Below are 19,527 nucleotides of genomic sequence, written 5' to 3'. Positions count from 1 at the left end.
GTGGATGGGGAGGCCGCAGGGGCCAAGCAGGAGCACAGAGAAGCTCAGGTGTGGAATGGCATTGTGGGATACCACACTGGTGGACGTGGGCAGCACACACTGCTCACACCCACAGTGTGTACAACAGAGGGACCTTGATGTCCACAGTGGGCTTATCCATGGTGACATGTGCCCCACTGGGGAGGGCAGCTGTGGGGTCTCAACCAGGTTCATGGCCTCGACTCAGTTCAGCTGGGACCTAAAACTTCTCTATGTGGTCTGCAAAGTGAAAAGCTGGTCAAGCTGCTCACACGATCAGAATGGAGACTTAGCCAGGATGGAGTGGAAAACGCAGGATGGGGGGCTCTGGCCCAAGACAGCACAAGGGGGCTGTGCAGCAGCAAGGGCACCCAGGACCTTGTGGAAGGCTTGCTAGGGAGCGAGGGTGCCTACCCAGCCTCGACCACAGGACCAAGCACACTCCGGCCCTCTCTTCCCCACCCTCCAAGTTGTCTTGTAGGTTGGCCCTACGGCCCTGCAGCAGACCGCCCTGAGGGACCCTTTTCCTCTGCGCTGTGCCATGGCTAACAGACAGGGAATGTGGGACAGCTGGCTTTCTAGCCAGATAAAGGGTAGACCCCTGGACATGAAAAAAATTCAAATTCTCACTGAAATTAAAATTTCATCTGTCACCTTATAGCCACCAACCAGGATAGCTGCTGTCAAAAAAAAAAAAAAAAAAAAAAAAAAAAAAAAGACATGTCAGTAAGGGTAAAGAGGGCTCAGGACCTAGGCCATGCTTCACAAAGCTGAAGGCAGAGAGTGCACTGGAAGATGCTGCCAGCAGAGACGTGGACACTACACGCGCGCGCACGCACACACACACACAGACACACACACACGCCAGTCCACGTGTGGTCGAGTGGATAAGGGCCGTGCAGTCCATCCACGCAGGGCCGTGCCCCAGCCAGCAGAGGCCCAACCCCGAGCAGGGTGAAAGCCAGCAGCATCACTGGTGCACACGGGGGTGATCCTCTGCATGCAGTGCCCAGAAGTCCACAGACAGAAGCAGGGCCTGGGCTGGGCTGGGGGATAGGGCTCCTGTCCAGTGCTTCGGGGGTGCAGGTTGGGAGCACAAAAGCTCTGTGTGTGGCTGCGAGGTGAAGAGCTCAGTTGGGGCTGCCCTGCGCTCTGAGTACCACAACCCCCGGGAGCACAGCGGGGGGCAGAGCACAGCGGAAGCCAAGGGCCAGGGGTGGGGAGCAGGAAGGGTGGAGCCAGGCTGGGAGGCAGCCAGACCCAAAGCAGGAAGGAGCGGGGCTGGGACCTTCCTCTGCTGAGTGGCCTCGAAAGTCCTGGGCTCCAACAAAGGAGACCCATGCTAGGATCCCCTGAGAAACTGCAGGGTGCACAGGGTACTGGGGTAACACTCTGTCCCCTGTCAGTGACAGAGTCACCACCCCAAAGCACAGAGGCCTGAGGCAGCAGCCAGGTGGTCCCAGTTATGGCTCAGCCCACCCCTCCACCAGGCAGGTGCCCTAGGAAGGGCTCAGAGTAATGCCTTTGAGAAAAGGGACAGCCTTGAGTAGGGACAGCAGGCACGCTGGGCAAACTAGAATCCCAGCACTCTGGAGGCTGAGGCAGGAAGACCTCCAGCTCAGGCACATTAGTGACTTAGAGAGGCAAAATCTTGAAATAAAAAATAACCTAGGGATGTAGCTCCACATGAAAGTCCTAGGTTCAATCCCCCATACTGAAAAAAATGAGAGAAAGAAGGATAGGGAGGGAGCGAGGAAGGGACAGCAATTGAGTGTGTGTGGGGGGGGGGGTGTGTAGACCCAGACCCATCAGATCCCAGGATCCCAGCAGAGACCATGGGGTCTCTGGAGAGTGAGGAGGGCCAGACAGGGGCAGGACAGAAGGAAGGGCAGGGCTCCCCCTGGAGGAGTGGGGACATAGCAATCTTTGGGCAGGGGCCACACCACAGCAGAATAGTGCAGAGCACTTCCAACTACCCCTCCACACAGCAGGCAGTGTCACCCTGGGCTGCCATTCTGTTGAGGACAGGAACCTGGGGCCATACATAAGTGAGCCACACAGAGGGTCCCTGGCCTAGGGCTGAGCCCCTGGAGCCCCCCACAGACAGAAGAGACCCATCCCATACCACAGTCCTGAGCGAAACACGGGGTCCCTAGTGCTGCTGCTGAGGGGAGCTGGCTCTGCAGCAGCTCAGCCCAGCCCCAGGGGGACAGGGCATCACAGGACAGCCTCACCCAACGGGGGGTGGGGTCCAGTCACCCTGGGTCCTGGCGTCACTCCTGGAGCATCCTGCTTCTCTCCCAGAGGTGTCCTTTTCCTCTCCACAAAGAGCCCACTGAGGCAGCCCCCAGTAAGCAGAGGCCCCACTGACCCAGAATCACCCAGTGGTGGGAGTGAGGCTGAGGTCTCAGGTGCACAGGGATCTGGGTTCAAATACTGCCACTCATGTTTGGAAAGTTGCTGCCCCTCAGACCTGAGTTTCCCTGTCCTTAAGGAGAGGACCTGGTCCCCACGGGGGCCTGGGGATGAGCGTAGATGTGCAGCTGTCTGCAGACACTCCTCACCTGGGCTGCAGGCTGCGCAGGAGCCTCAGGACGAGCAGCTGGGGCTACAGGCTCTGAGGCCTGGATCCAGGGCCAGAGGTCACTGGGTGTGACAGGAACCTACCCTGCTCCCCAGCTCTGAAGTCCCCTCCCAGCCCATGGCCTTCTCACTCCCTCCGGCAGAGGAAGCAGCGCAGTTGTGCAGACCTCAGATGGTAGCTGTAGTACCCTGGGGAGAGGAGACCTCATTTCCACACAGCCAGTGTGCCCATGGCCCCATCCTGTGGCCCCAGAACCTGGTGGCAGCGAGGCCCCCTTTGCGCCCTCCTAGCCCCTTGCCCACTGGCTGCATTCACTGACTTCCCTGTGCACACACGCCCACCCACATGCACACGTGTGTGACGAGGACTGCACCAAGTTGTGCATCCCTTGTGTTTGCAGGGCGGTGCCTTCCACTCCAGCCTGCCAGGCTTGCACCCCTGCTGCCCAGGCCTGCAGACGATGGTGGGTGGCCACAGGCCCTCCCACGCTGTGCATGGAGCCTTCCTGCACCCACTGCTCCCTGCTGCACCTCTGCCCTCACATAAGTGCTCTACCCCCTCAGCTTCCTTGGGAGCTGGAGATCAGGACCAAGCTGGAGTGCAAATCCCTTCACCCAAAATTCGGGGAAGGTACAACAGCAGAATCGATCAGTGTGCATCCCAAGGAGTAACCTGAGGGACAAAGCATATCATCCTCTCAAGAGATGCATTTTTGTTCTTTTTGAATCTCGGAAATAGAGGCAAATGAAACATTTCCAATCTGATAAAATCATTCACCAAGTATCCACCACAGAAGTACATTTAGGAAAACAGATCTGTGATGGGTGGGACTTGGGGGAGCCCAGGACATTTGGAGAGCAGTGTCTCCCTAGTCCAAGCTCATGGCCCTGAGGCTGCAGGGCCAACCCTCGCCACCTTGCTCAGCCAGCAGAGAGCCAGGAAGCAGCAGCCCAGCAGCGGCCAGAGCCCAGGCTCAGGGTTGCAAAAGACTCTCCAGCTCGAGGGACCTGGAGATGCAGCGCTGGGCTGGGGCAGGAAGTGTGCCTGACAGCCCGGAGCTCCTGGGAGCCAGGAAGGGAGGCCACTCAGGGCCCATGGGGTGAGGTGGGTGGAGGACACAGGGGCCGGGAGAGAAGGAGCCGGAGTGTGGGACAAAGGCTCGAGCATAGGTCAGAGTGCACCCAGCCAAAAAGTACAAATAAATAAGCCAATGCAGGCGAGGCCGTCTCCAGGGCAAGAGAAGCCCCCTCAGGAAGCAGGGCTCTGGCCGCCTGCCACAGCACAGCATGAAAACGGGGTGCGGACCTCACAATGCGACACATGACAGATGCCACCCAAAGTGATCCTGTTCAACGTCCACGGTGACCACTGGGGTCATAGTGTTGGCCCAGAAATCATGGATGGAAACGCGCTCTGCCTCTGTGGCCCTTGCCCCAGTGCACCCAGTCCACCAGGAGAGGAACAACAGCCATATCCATATCACAGCCGGACTTCCTATAAAAAACCCAGCAGGGACTCCCCACATCAAGACCAATCTAAGAATCCTGGGCATCCACCCACATGGGGTGGGGGTTGAGGGTCTCTGGACAGAAAGGACAGGAAGGGTAAGGTCAGAAACCCAAGTGAAGAAAGGGCATTAGCTGAAGATGAACTCACTCCAGGGTCCCTTAGTGGACAACAGCAGGGACACGGGAAGGGCCGGGAGGGAACTGGGTTGTAGAGAGCACGAGCCTGCTGGTTTGCACCTTCCGTGCACATCTGCCACTGTTCTCCTCTCACACAGAGAGGCTCCCTATAGGCAGTCGTCCCTGGAGGAGGAGAACACCGTGGGCCCAGCGCCTGGGACCTGTCCAGCCCCCAGGAGGCGCTGTGATGGACACAGGGCGCAGCAGGCCCAGCCCTGGGCCATGGCCCGGGCGAGCTGGGCAAGGGGCAGGTCTGCGCTGGCCAGAGAAGGGCTTGGGCAAATCATTCTCCTCCTCCGTGCTACACTGGCCTAGTTTGAAATTCCAGTCTGTTCTAGCCTTGTAAAATGAGCTGGCCAACATTTATGTGCTTGTTTTGCCTCCTGTTTTCTGAAGCAAACTGTGTAAGAAAGGAGCTAAGCAATCCTTCAATTTGGTAGAAACAGTAAAACTGTCTCTGGGACTAGAATGCAGTTTGTGGGGTTTGGTTTGGTTTTTGGAGCAGCAACGCCTTGACACTTCTGACCTACTGAGGGCTCCACGCCTTCTAGCGCCCAGGTCCACTTTCTGAACCACCAGGGCTGGGAGTCTGTAAAGAAATGAAGTTTATGCTGCTCTGTCTCCAGCTTCCAGGCGCCCAGCAGGTGGAGGCTGAGGCAGCACCCGCGGACAAGGAGCCTGCCTGTGTCCCTGGGCTCCTCTATAAAGCCAAAAGAATCGCTCGGCGGTGGCTTCCCCTCTCCGCCCTGCTAGCCGCCTCGGTTCCGCTAACAGCTCCCAGCCCTGGGCAGGGCCTTGCAGCTCATTTTCAGCCCATGTGCTTTCCACGGCTTTCAGGTCTGCAGCAAAGAGGCGCGCCGTTCGCGGGACCCCCTCCCCTGCTCATTCATTCATCTCTCGCTGCTGCCGGCCTTCGCCCAGGCCGGCTCCCTTCTGCTCAAATCCAGTCCTCCCAGCTTCCCCTCCGACCAGCAGCCATGGGGGACGGAGCTGCACAGCCCCGGCGCCCCGCTTCCCACCGCTGTGCAAGACGGGTTTTTCCCTCCACAGCCAGAACTGACCCACAGCGAAGGGAAGGCCGGAGGCAGGGACCTGCGCGGCGGCCCTGCGAGCGCCCCGCGAGCGCTGCATCCAGGTCGGGGAGCTGGCGGAGCCCTCGGAAGGGCAGGAGATGGAGGCCCCGAACTGCGACGAAAGCCCTCACCGAGCGCGGCCGCAGCGCGGAGGCGCGAGCCGAGGCCCAGCCGCAGCCGCCTCTCCACGCGGAGGTGCTCGGACACGCAGCGAGGGTTTGCGCCGCGGCGCCCGCCGCCCCTCGACCGCCCCCTCGCGGTGCGCGCCGCCCTCCGCGCGCTCGGGAGCCCTCTTGCCTGAGTGGTCCAAACTGCGGGAACATCCCGGTCCAGGGCGCGCTCTGGGAAGGCAGCTCCAGAAGAGACACCGCTTGGCCCTCAGCCGCCTCGCGCTCAGCCCGACTTCTGGCTCCCCCAAGGCCAAAGTGACCGCGAAGGCCGACGTTCCTAATGGATCCAGGACATGAAGGTAGCCGCACTAGCGCAGCTGGACAGGAAGGAGGGGTGCGCTGCTTCCCACAGCGGATCCTGAAGGGAAACGGTTTCATTGTTGTTTATTGATTTGTGTATGTATTTTTAGGAAGGGTCCACAGGGTTGCTGCGTAGATTGGACTCAGTGATCCGCCTGTGTTCAGCCGCCCAAGAGCTGGGATTACAGCTGCGCGCCACCACGCCCAGCCTCAATTCGGTCTCAGCTTTAATCCGCTGCCTGAAGGGATATGGTGATGGGCCTTTTACTGTAATAACTTTTTTAAATGTAAACACTCTCTCTTCAGATCACACCCCATCTGTTAACCAAGACCCAAACTCTAGGCCACCACAGGGGCAAGGCACACAGCTTCATGGGCCTGGCATACTAGTGTACACCTGGAATAACAGCCCTAAGAGGCTGAGGCAGGAGGGTCCCTGTGAGTTCAAGGCCACCCTGAATTACACAATGAGACCCTGTCTCAAAATAAAGAACAACAAAAAGAGCACAGCTTTCGCATGTCATGGCAGTTCTTGTCTGACCCAGCGATGGGTAGGATTTGGTTGAGAGCAGGGTGGCCAGCTCTGGGTGCCTGCCTGTCCCTGGCCTGCACTCCTAAGTGAGGGACGCTGGTGTGGGCTGGAGCTGGCTAGAGATGGTAAAGACGGGTGCAGTTTGCCCAATCAAGTTCCAGGGCATCCAGCTCACCCGGATGAGTCAGGGACTGGACTGTGCCTCACACCATCTGCCTTGGCAACCGACCTCACCAGGTCGGGCAGCAAGCATTTGCCTGGGGGCCCGCCTTCCCTCTTCCTTGCTCAGCCCTTCCTCCTGACAGACCCCCCCCCCAGTTTATTAAACAAGCCTTGTGCGGTGGCTTTGGGTACCCCCAAGGGACACTCAGAGTGTACTCGTGCCTGCAGGGCTGCTTGGCAGGATTACTGCAGGCCCAGGCCTTCTGCTTGATGCCCCGAGACCAAAACTGACCCCTGCACCCAAGCAGCTAGGGATCTGCTCACGCTGGTCTCTGGCCTTGGAGCTTCTCCTCGTTTATTGTTCAGATCCCCCAGAATGTTCTTCCTGTCCTCCATGCTGGGAAACAGAAACACGCCAGGCTCAGTCCTCACCTGCCTTTGCCCCCCAGGAGCCCCATGGGGAGGTGCAGCTCTCCTCTTGGGTAGCGCATCCTCCTGCCACAGTCCCGCCCAGCAGTGGATTGGCCCTTCCTTCTTCTCCTTTACTGACCGAAGCACACCCAGGCTGCACCGTGTTTACTTTCCACACTTACCCTGAATTCCCGTTCAGTGCCCATGACCTGGGCTGAGAGCTGGACACTGCCATGGGTGTGCATCGCATGGCAGACTCCAAGCTCCTGCAGGTTGAGCTCTTCTGACCAGGAGCCTCCCTAGTTACTCCTGGAAGCCTGGGCTTAGAGACAGAGAGGCCCATGCAGGCCTGCCTGGGCCCTCTCGATCCTCAGGAGAGCGGGGAGCTCGCTGCCTTCCTCTTCTGGCACCGTCCCTGCAGCCCCAAGCCCCACTGGGGTAGTGTTTAACTTTTGCATTTTTGTTCCCTAAATTTGTCCTTATCGCCCTCTGGGCTTCCCTAGGTTGGGGACCCCCATATCTCAGACACCCTGGCCGGAGGGGTTGGGAGGCAGGGCCACTGAGTACTCCCTCTTCCGACACGGGAACAGCTGCCACAGCTTGAGAACCACAGAGGTTAGGACAGCGGGCACCCACAGCTGGATGAAGAGACCCCCAAGACTAACAGGGCTGGATGGGGTGAACCATTGCCACCATCACTACAGGCGTGCACACACTCACTCACACACGTGGCCCCCACAGCCTTCTGGGTCTCTTTCAAGTCTGACAGAGGAAGGGAGGCCCACTGTGGGCCGGGAGAGCCGTCTGCCTCAGGAAGGCCAAGGCATTCACCTGAACAAATTTTAAAACTATCAGAGTTATGGTGCCAGAGGCACCTCAGTCTCCCGCGTTGGCCAGGCACAAGCCCCACTGGGCCACCACTTTTACTCAGGTTCACTGGTGCCCTTGTCTACCACCAGGGCTGTACCTGGGTGCCCAGGCCAACAGACGGCAGCAGCTAGGAGCAGGCAAACTTGTAACAGTTGTCCCCACAGGTGGAGCCCGGCGCAGCGCTTGAGGCCAGTGCACTCCCTGGGTGGAGTCATAGCTGAAAACAGGCACAAAGCAGCACTGCTTAAAAATTCAGAAAATGTGGATGAACCACAGGAACACTGACTCACCACGATGGCGATGGTGGGGCAGGCACCACCGTGGGGCAAGTCTGCCACTGTCCCTCCAGCTGCTCCAAGCCCAGGGGTCACTCAGGCATCTGACAGTGCCACGGCCCACCCAAACACCTCGGCTCCCACAGGCCTCACCAGCTTCCAGAGCAGGGCCACCTGGCAGCAGCTGTAGCTTTCCCACAAGGCACCTGCTGCTGGAAATCATCTCCCTGCAGCTTTTCCTTAAACCTTGGTCTCCAAACACCTTCCTAACCACTCTCCAGAAAGGGCAGCTTCCTCAGCAAGGCCATCTCTCCTGCTGGTAACAGTGTAGGAGACCAAGCCACTACCGAGAGTCCCTTGCCTTGGTGTGGTGTTGTATTGTGGGTTGTTGTTTTGTTTTGTTTTGGGGTTTTTTGCATCACCAGGAACTGGACCCGGGGTACTCTACGCTGTTACCTCCTCAGGGCTGCTCTGAGTGGCTCAGGCTGAGCTAAACCTTATCATTCTCGTGCCTCAGCCTCCCAAATAGCAGAGATAGCAGATGTGTACCAACACACTCTGCTAAGTTGTACATGTTTGAAGAATTTTTTCCTTGTTGGAACATTCCTGAGATTACAAAGACTCCTGGCTTCTGGTCTGTCCTGTGGTCATTTAGGTAAACATTTCATCTCTACATAAGCTGAATCTTTTCACTACAGAGAAGGAGTAGCAAGTGTTTTGCCCAGATGTTAATCTTACTTGAAGTCTACCACTTGTTGTGGGATCTGAACAGCTAAAAATGACTATTTAGGGGCTGGGGAGATGGCTCAGCAGAATAAGCGCTTCCCTGGCAAGAGCAAGGGCCTGAGTTCAATCCCCAGTTCCGCAAAAAAAAAAAATTAAAAATTAAAAAATTAAAAAAATAAAAATGACTATTTAGGGAGCCCAGGGATGAAAACTTTCCCTATTTGTCCCCTTTCTCAGGAAAAGTTGACTCAGAATTAACATTGTAACCATTTAAGGAGGGTTTTTTGGTTTTTTTAGAAGTTACAAGACCAGTAAGGGGGGTGGGGGGAGAATGGCTTTACAAAGAGAAATTTTGCAGAATAAAACTAAAGGTTTGACAAAACAGCAGGCAAGATCAGGATTGCTGCCTTGAGTCCAGGCCCAACTGACCCTGTGCTGTGAGGGTCCCCTTCAGCCCAGCAGATGCGCAGGGGGCTGCAAGGCACAGCCTGCAGCCAGAGGGGCAGGCGGGGCAGAGGACAGGGAAAGAAGGACACGGCCACCCCAGCAGAAAGGCCTTTGTCTCCAGCGCAGAGGAAGGCTAATGGGAAAGCGGTCAGGCAAAAGGAAATTAGCCCAGATGTAAGTGCAACAGGTGGAGAAGACGAAGGGAAGGGAGGGGTTGTCACACAGCTGCACTGGACACTGAGGTGCAAAGCAGCAGTTGTGAAGTCCCAGAGGTTGCAGATCCAAGTAACACTTCACATATAACCACCACAGCAGGAAGAGGAGGGTGTCTGCAACACACCCGCCTGGCCCAGTTCAAAGGACTTGTGCACACGGCCTGTGAGAAACTCCGGGGAGCCAACAGGAAGCAGGGGCGGCGCCATAGAATGAGCAGGGAGCCTCGAAGACGCTGCCCTGTCCAGTGCCCAGTGAGCTCCCCTGACGCTGCCCGCGTCATCAGCCTTCGTGCATCATGGCCCACAGTGGGCTGGGCACAGAGATTGAAGCTTCCGATCCTCGGCCAGGATGAGAGTGGGGCTCCTAACGCTGCTAGTGGCAGTGAGAGCCAGTCTTGAAGGGATGGGCATGGTGGCCGGGCCTGCTGACCCATGGTCTTCCTGGCACAGAAGGGCACAGATGTTCACTAAATCCACGCTGTAGCACAACTCCTCAGCGATGGGACACAGAGTCGCTGTGGCCCCCTAAGCCCGCGTCACCTAACAACACGTGCTCAGCATGCACCTCAGCATGGGGCAACTCATCCCTGTGCTAGAAGGCCCAGAGCCACACAGATGCCACTGCTGGAAGCCACCGCTGTGCCACCAACTGTAGACAGGGTGGGTGAGGCAGGGTGGGTGCTCCACAGCCAGGGTCACCCTCTTGGGGCTTCCAGCGAGCCCAAGAGCCAGACACAGAGGGTGTGTCCTGTGTGAACCCCTTAGGAAGGCTCCAAAGGAGGCCAATGACACCCTGTTACACCAGATGGGGTGCTGACTAGGGGAGCCCGGGGCCTGCTGGGCCTGGGCAGGTGGGAGCAGGAGCTGGTCTGGATGCTGTTTTCAGAGGCCTGCTTGCTTCCTGGGAGTGCAGCACACACTCCTCCTGACCCTCCTGCATCTCCAGTAGGCTTTGTGAGAGGGTTTCTGGTGTGGTCAATAGCCAGCTCATCGGGCAGCAAAGGAGGGAGAAGTGGAGAAGCCGGACCAGGGCTCGCGTTCTCGCAGGACGGAGGGCTGTGTGACCGGGAACTCCACCTGTCTGCTGGCATGGGTTCTTCTGAATGAACCCCTTCCGGGGGAGGCTTTGCAGGACCACTGTCTTCTGTCCTGATGAAACACTTCCTTGGAACTCAGCAACTGCTCCCAGGGAAACCCAAGTGGGATCAACTTGATGTTCCTTTCTTCAAGTAAAACATTATCATGTTATTCCATCCTGCTGTTCAACCATCTCCAGCCCTCTGTCTCTGGAATAAGAGGCGGTCTCGAGACTGTCATTCCTTGTGGCTGGGCTGGGTGACAGCGATTCCAGACCCTTCTGGTGTCTCTCCACATTGCTCTGGTGATTTAAGGAGGAGCCTTTCTCGTGGTGAGGAAGCTGCTCTTCTGCACTCTGGCTCGGCCTCCCTGGCTGGGCCAGCTGGGGCAATTGCTTCACCTCTCTGAGCCTTGGTCTTCACACCTGGAAAGTGCAGCTGGCAAGATCACCAAATTCAAAGGATGTTCATGAGGATTAAATTAAAGGAGTAAATTAAATTAGCTAACGCAGCAGAGCAAGGAAGGCTGCAGGCATAAATAAGAAATAAAACGGCAAGAAGACCAGCTCTGACCCTCCAGAGACCAGGCTGGCAGGGAGAGCAGTCTCCTGTCGCACAGTCGGGTGGCTCGCACGGGCAAGCAGCTTTCAGCCCAGTTTGCTCTGGCCTCTGGGACAGGAGACATCAAAGCTGCACCCAACTGGGGGGGGGGGCAGCGTCAGGAGGGAGTCTCTGCAGGGAGTCCCCAAGAAGCTGGGTCCTTGCCTCCAGAGAGCACAACAGCCCCTCCTGTTGACCTGCAGGGCTCTCGGGAGGCCAGGGCAGGGCTGCTTCAAGAGAGTGTCACCTCCCTCTTGCCTGCCGGGTGCTCCTTCCTCCTCCCCTCCCACTCTTCCCAAGCAGGCAGCTGGCTGGAAACTCTGCTTCCTGATTTCTGGGGGAGCGTGACTCAGTTCCGCAGCTGCCTCCTAGCACAGCCTGCCTCCCCCACTGGGCCAGGGGCTCCCCCCCCCCCCAGCAGCTCCATCTGGGAGCGCCAAGGCTCAGAGTCACTGCCCCGGCCCAGGCCTGGGGAAGAGCACGGTGTCAGGACCTCATTCCCTACCCTATGTAGGGCCACAGAGGGACAGCATGGTCAGGGAGAGTGGTGACACAGATGTGACCATATAGCTTGAGGTGGCATCTGGCTTCAAGAGTGTGGAGTGACAGGGACAGGAGTTGGGAAAGGGGCCCATGAGGAAGGCAGAAAACCAGCTGTCTCCAGAAGCTGAAGCTGCTGTATAGACAGCTTCATGAGCTGCCAGGGATGTCCCTGAGCCCAGGGAGCTCTAGACAGCGACACTCTAAAAGGTCTCCTGCCCACCAAGGGGGACCCAAAGCTGGGCCCAAGGCCTGGTGTCCATCCAGGTCCCCCAGCTGATGACTCTGCCAAGTTCCCATCTCCTTCCAGATCCCCTGGCAGCTTCAGCTCCTATGTCTATGGGTTGAAGATGGTGGGGTGCCCCTGCCCAGAGCTGGGGAGTCTGGGGGTCAGGGGAGGGGCAGGATGCTCCAAGGTGGAACCCAGGCCAGAGAGACACAGAAACAGGCTCCTGCCCTAGCCCTGCACGAGCCTCAGTTTCCTGGGCCTGATGCCCCCTGTCTGCTGTCTGTAAAGAGCAAACTCTTCTGCTGGCCAGCATTACAGAGGGCAGAAGGAGCCAGACCCACCAGATGCCTCAGGGCATGCAGACTCTGGGGCTGTGTGCTGAGTCCCTAGGAGCAGGTTGGCTCTGCCCTCCTGCCTAGGGCGCTGGATGCTCCACGCTCAGCTGCGCCTGCACCCAGGATGAGACAGCTCCAAAGCCAAACCACAACTGGCTGGTGCCAAGTGCAGCCCTGGGTCCTGAGCTCAAAGTGGAGCCCTATATAGAAAAAAAAAAAAAAAAAAAGTGGAACCCTGCGGGTCCCCCTGGAGAGTCTTGCTGGCCTGGGCCAGTCTGCCCTTGGCTGAGGGCACAGTGGGCTCCTCCCCAGCACACTGTCCCCAGCCACTCCCAGTCACATCTAACCCCTGAGCAGCCCCAACCACATTGCCAACCAGGGACCCTTCCATGTTCCCTGTTCTTGGGATGAATCCTGCCTTCATCCTCACTGACCCTTGACCCCTATCAGAAGTGGCCCTATATCCACCCCTGGACTCCAGCCTGGCTACTGCCACTTGGCCTGGTCTTGGGGCCACTCCTGGTGCCTGGTCACTTTTACTGCCAGTAGCTGGGCACTGCTGGATGGCTTCCCATGCATCTCCCATCAGGACGCCAAGCAGAAGGTCTCCAGCGCAAAGTTTGTCAATGGCAGGGACAGCATGTGGGTCACTGGGTGTCCCTGTCCCCAGGACTATTCTGACTGTGGAGGAGCTTCCCAGCTCAGGCTGCGGCCTGTGGGCAGGTGCTACCAGCCACAGGGTGATGGATGCCAGCGCTGATCAGATTGTGCCTTCTGAGCCTGCGCGCCCACCCGAACCCCAGGCCACACCCCTGGGCTCTGAACACCTACCCTCCCATCCCCCTGGGAGGTGGGCGACGACTCAGCCTTGAGTCAGTAGCTCCCGGAGGAGGCAGCTGCTATCACTGTGCCAGCACAGGGAGCCCCGAGGCCCAGCCCTGACGTGCAGGGCAGTGGGGACCCTGCATGGAGCCGATGCTGCCACTTCATAGCTCAGATGCCAGGGCTGCCCTGGAGCCTTACAGGAGTGTTCAGCAAAGAATGTACACACACGCATGCACGCACACATGCACCTACGCATGCCAAAACCCACCATCAGGAGTCGTGGCACCACGCAACACTAGCCTGGGGAAGAATGGAGGGTGAGGCAGGGTTCACAGTTCAGGGTCCTATTCTTGGCTCCCTGTGCCCGCAAAAGCCTTCGAGCCCCCGTACCTTTAGCAGAAATGCTGGCAGCCAAGGTTGCCGAGCTCCCTGCTGACTCATCTCCAGCCACAACCTGGCCACGTCTGCTGCTGAGCTGGGGACCAGAGCTGAGTCCCAAAGGGCTCACTACAAAGGGTACCCAGCACCACCCACAGGTCAAGTTTCTAGGTGCCCAAAGCACAGCAACTCCAACATTCCCCAGCACAAGCCCTCACCTTCCAGTGCACTTTGCAAACAGAAGCAGGGTGTGGCAGATAAAGGAAGGAGAGCCCAGCCGGGGGCCACAGGGAAGGGCCATGTACTGGGCCTGGAGCCGCATAGGGCCTGGGCCCATAATCTGTCTGTGCCAAGAATGGATATCTTCGTCCGCATCTCAGGAAGTCCCAGGAGAGCCAAGGTGCAAAAGGACTCATCCATAGGGCAGAGAAGCCCCGGGCTGCAGAGTGGACACCTTGCCACTATGTCACTTGGGCAGAGCTGAGGCAGAGATGGGAGGGACAAGGAGGAGGCAAGGCCCCAGGAGGCATAGGGAATGGCATTCAGGTAGAGAAAAAAGCAGAGCAAGCTGTGTGTGGTGGTACACACCTGTAATCCCAAAATGAGGCAGGATCCCCAAGTGTTCAAGGCCTAGCCTGCACGACATAGGGACACCCTGTCTCAAAACAGTACATAGACCAGAACTCAGCCAGGTCCCATCAAGTTGGGAAGCAGGCTGGGAGAGGGGTCAGATCTTACCTACCCAAGATCTAACTACAAAGCCTTAGATTGCTTAAGAGCAGGGTGTTTCTTAACTTGGTCAGAATGTGTGAATTGCGCAACCAGCCCTGGCTGGAGGGGCTGGGGTAGGGAGCAGCCCAGGAGGACAATAGCCTCTCCTGGGACCCTGAACTCCGCCCAGGCTGGCACAGCACCACAGGCAGATGGGAAGTCAGGCAGCCCTGGGGGTCACTCCTCCAGTTGAACCTGGAATCATCTGCAGGAAAGTTCCACAGGCCTGGCTGATGTGGGGCAGCACGCAGGGCCAGGCTGAGGGCACTGGCTCCCCTGGCATCTTACACTCAGCTGGCCAGGCAAAGGGGATGCAAGTTGCCCTGGGGCCCCTCCCAGCTGCTGCAGGTGGCCGCATCACAGGTGATTTGTGATCTTCGGTGAAAAGGAATAAAATGGTGCGGCTGCTTCTACAGATGCTGCTACGTTCCTAAGAGAAATTGAGACTCAGCCTGATCGAAGTCTTCGGCTATCAAATCCCCTGCTTAAGATGCTGATGAGCAAATCTCATACACCCCATTCATAGATGCACTTGGAGATGAAAGAGAGTGCTCCTCCACAGCGACTATTAGATTGATGAGTAAAATAGCACACTTGGCAAAATAAACCAGACGTGTAAGATCTAGATGTGGCACTGAATTGCTGAGTTAATAAACTGAGCACTATGTTGGACACTCAAAGAGTGGCAAGTCCTCAAGGACACCGCGACCTTGGGTGGCATAGGAGAGGGTTGGAGCACCCCTAGGAGGCAACAGGAACTGGGGCACTTCCTGACCCCTTCCTTGGTGGGCCACTGATGACCCCACATGGGGATCCAGAAGCAACACACTCCCTGTGCTCACTGCCTACCCAAGGGCCCCCGGCTGCTCGTGGGCAGGGCGAGGGGACCATCCTCAGGGTCCTGCAGCCCCAGGGCCCACCATGGCATGGGAAGGGGTTCACTTGAGGAGATTGTGGAGAGGTGGTATCAGGAGGCTGGGGCAGGGTGGGGACTGCAGAGGCTGGGCCTACAGGGCCAAGTCAGTTAGCTGACAGCAGTGACCAGACACCTTAGTGATCATGGCTACCTCCTCTCTGGCTTGGAGTCTGGCCTCCACTATAGCTACAAAACATCATCCAGGGCTAAAGCCCCTAGCAAGGAAGCCAAGGCCCCAGCCTTCTCTGGGAGAATGCAGGAAGGGTTCAGGGCCACGCCTAACTGCCCGTTTCCCTGCACAGCCTTCCCCTGCCCTGTTTGGCCAAGTCAATAGCTTCCAGGATAGACCAGGGCCACTCTCCTTTGTAGGGATACAGGGGCTTGAGCCCCTGCCTGTACCTGAAGTCTTGCAGGCCCAGGGGTCCCACCTTGCATCCCAGGTCCCTCCCTCTTCCCACACCTAGGCTGCAGCCCCAGCAGCTTCCCATTTCCTTAGCTGCAGAGCCTCTTTGAGCAAAAGAGGATGTGGCCCCAGCATAAAAGAGCTCAACGAGGGCAGTTTCGCTCCATCACCCAAGCACTCACGCAGAATCAAGGAAGACAGCTTGTGTGGCAGCGGTAGCCAAGCTCACTGGAGGTCAGCTGAGAGCCCAGACTGTGTCTCAGGCACGGTCCCAGTGTTCCACAGGGCCACTACTTGCTAGGTCCAATCTGCCTTCAGCTCAGGCGCCAGACGGAGCTCCTGACCTCTCTGCACCTCCTCACAGGGTAGGGCAGACACAGATGCTATGGGCTGCAGTGGGGAAGGCAGCCAAGGGGCCAGTGGGTTCACACATGGCCCAGGCCAGGCCCAGCGGGAATGAGTGCCTGTGTCGTGCCGGAGACCCCCCAAGAGCAGAGGCCAGTGCCCTCCAGGAGCCACGCTCAGGTGTGGCACAGGCTCAGAACCATCAGCAGTTTAAAAGCTACCTGGGCCGTGACAGGCTCAGGAAGGGCCCCCAGACTCTGCATGGAGCAGAAGCGGCCAGGCACTGATAGGACCTTGAACCTCAGAACCAGCAACAGGGACCAATGGTGCAGTGGTGACCGGGAGTCGCCTCTGGAGAAGCACAGAGGGCGGGGCATCGGGCACTTCTTAGGCCTGGGTGTGTTCACGGGATCTGGGCAGTGATGCTTAACACACCGGAAGGCACACACCCAGCAGGGCATGGAGCGCATGCCGCCAGCCCAGCTTTCACCTTGTAGCCATGTGACCACAGGTCATACAGGTGCTGAGCCATTGCTCCTGGCAGAAGCATGAGCCAAGTCCAGGGACAGCTTTGGTGAGGACATTCTCAGGACCCGATCAACATGCTATGTCCAGGCTGATGTGGGTTTCTGTCTCGGGCACCTTGCTTAATGTGTGTCACTGCTTGTTGTCACGGAGCACATGGCAGCAGCACTGGGCTCTCACTGACCAAGCCTGTTTTCTCTCTGAGCCACAGCTCCAGTGTGGCCTTTCTTTGATCAGGAATCCAGGCAGCACTTCAGCACTGTGCCAGGTCTGCTTTCAAACCAAATCACAAGGCTAGCTTTGGACATTCCTGTAAGTCCAGCTCTCCAGGAAGCTGAGGCACAAGCACTGCAGGCTCTGGACCAGCCAGGGGAATTTAGCCAGGCCCTGCCTAAAACAGAGTTTTAAAGGGCTGGGGTGTGGCTTCAGGAGAGCCCTGAGGCCTAAGGAATCTCAGCCCTGCAAAACAAAGGAGCCCTGAGGCACTCCATTCTCAGCAGGACCTTGGTCTACAGGGTGGAAGCTGAACCCAAAGGAGGATGGCTCGAGTCCACCTCAGCGGGCACTGGCATATGGAGGACTCAAGCTTTTTGCAGCTCTGACCTGTCCTGGGATGACCGTGAAAGTGCCTCAAGTATTGACCAGGGCCACAGATAAATTGCCTTGAGCAGGCGAATTCACAAGCACAGAATCTGCAGGCATTACTCTGTGCGCCTGCAATGAAGATCAGAGTGTAAAGGCTCCTGCCAGGCCCAGACCCCAACCACAGAACCACATCTGTCCCTTCAAGAAAAGCTGCTGGCCAGGCTCCTTCCCCCCCCCGCCACCCCAAATAGGACATTCACCTGCTGCAGTCAGGTTCAAACAGTGGCACTCGGCAGCTTCTAGGTACAAATGAAGAGAGAGGAGGGGGAGAGAGGATTGTGTCTGGGGCACTCTCATGCCAACTCTCCAGCCAAGTGTGGGGTACACCTGCTGTCCCAGCTGTCCCGAGAGCCTGCCCTGGTGAGGCACAGAAGCCTTCCAGCCCAGCTGCAGAGCAGAGGCAGAGGCCAAGAGTCTGTGCTGCCTTCTCAGGCCCAGCTGTTCAGCAGTAGCAAGACAAGTCCTACCCTTCTCAGAAAGCCTGCCCAAGATGTCAGAGCTGGACGGTGGGTGGATGGGCACCAGGGAGGGTGGGTGGGAAAGCAGATGGATAGGTAGACAGTGGAAGGGTGGGCAGGTGACAGTGTGGGTAGACAAGGGAATAAATAGGTGGAGGGGTGGGTGAAGGCAGGTGAGGGTGGGTGACAGGTGAGGGGGTGGGTGTGTGGAACAGTGGGCAGGTGACGGGGTGGGTGGACATGTTTTCACTGACTTCTCTCTGTGACAGCATCAAGGTCGCTTCAGGGCACCCCAGTAGGACAGGGACTGGAAAGCATTTCAAAAGAAAACTGTCAGAGAGCACTCTGAGTGCTGGACTGACAAAGGAGATGAAACCCAGCCAGGTGCAGCTTGGAGTCCCGGTGGCCCTGGTGGCCCTTCCGCCTGCGGATAGCTGCCTGCTGGCCTCAGGGTCGTCCTGGCTCTGCACACTCTGCCCGCAAGCTGGGAGACTCCCTCCGGGCAGCGCCCACGTCTGCCTGCATGTTCCCAGCACAGCTCGGGCTGGCGGCGCCCCAAGCCCACTCCCCCTCACCCCAGTCTCAGCTTCTGCTCCCCACCAGAGGTAGTGATGAGCTCGCCACGGCTTGCAGCCATAAGGCCACCCCCGTGGTGCTCTGGACGTGGCCACATGAGGGCCTGGTTGGGCCGGACAGGGTCTGCCGGTGCTGGCCACCCACGGCACCTGTACATCCTGGGCCACCTGCTGTGTACAGCCCTTGTGATGGGGCCTTGTGTGACGCAGAAAGCCAGAGCTTTAGGCAGGAGAGCTAAAAACATAGTTCTTCGGTGCTGACACGTAACGCCCAAGCCCAGGCCCTAGGGAAAGGCCCCTCCAGGTCTGGCGTCCCAACCCACAAAGAGCCAGACTTCAGACCTCTGGTGCCAGGCACCCACTCTACTCACAAAGTGCACAGACACCGTCACCCCTGAGTCATCTGCCTGGCCCTCCTGGGGACCCCTCCAGTGTCCCCTGCTGACATCACCTGATTCCCATCACCTGCCCCAGCCTTCAGGGACAGGCACAGGGCCAGCAGGAGCTGTGCTAGGCACTCAGTGCTCCCCACCCACCGTCTGGTCCTTGCCCCTGACTGTGAGTCTCCTGGATAGGCAGCCCGGGACCCTTCTCTGCCCCTGCCAGGCCCTTCTGTGTGGGCCCAGCATGGGTGGATGAGAGCAGAATGAGCAAAGGCACCCACAGCCACACCACACTGCTTTCCAGGTGTGCCCCGGTCCAGCCAGGCCAAAGACCTTCTGGATCAACTCCCCCCATGACCAGGCCTTGAAGTCAGGTGCCGGCTCAGCACAGGTGAGTCCACCTGACCACAGCCTTCTCTCAGGAGGTGCCAGAGCCAGGTCACACTGGAGTCCCCAAGACACCTGTAAGCCCAAATCCAGTTCCTAAGAGGACAGGAAGGTTCGGTGCAGAGGGTCATGGTCTGAGCCAGGAGCCAGCCTGAAAGGGTAGGAAGCCTCCCAGGCAGGCTTGCCTGTCAGGCCTGGCGCACTCCAAGAACAGCCTGTGACTGCAGGCCTGGAGGGCTTCCAGGAGCCAGCTGGCCCTACCCAACAGGCTCCCAGGCACACCCGGCCCTCCAGCCCTCCTTTGGCACAGGCTGGCTGGCCAGGCTAAGAGACTGAGGCCAGGGAGTGGAAGCAGAGGGTGGGCTGAACACCAGAGGTTCGGCAGCTGGTCGGGAGCACTCCCTGGGCCTGGGCAGCAAGGCTCTCAGAGGTCAAAGTGAGTGCAGACCCTTCTCCCTGGGTTCACACCCTCCTCACGCAGCTGGGGAATCAGGCTCAGCAGCCTAAGTCCAGCCTGTAGACAGCCGGCTCAGCAGCAGGGCCTCCCTCAGGGCCAGCCTGGTGCAGGAGGGCTCTGGGCAGCTAAGAGCCACCTCCCACGATGGACCCCCACAGCGGGGACACGTGTGGGCTTGAGCGGGGCTCCCAGAGGAGGACAGAGGGAGAGG

Source organism: Octodon degus, unplaced genomic scaffold, assembly GCF_000260255.1.
Source record: "Octodon degus isolate 3935 unplaced genomic scaffold, OctDeg1.0 scaffold00226, whole genome shotgun sequence".
NCBI classification, from domain to species: domain Eukaryota; kingdom Metazoa; phylum Chordata; class Mammalia; order Rodentia; family Octodontidae; genus Octodon; species Octodon degus.
Note: the sequence above shows the minus strand (reverse complement) of the source record.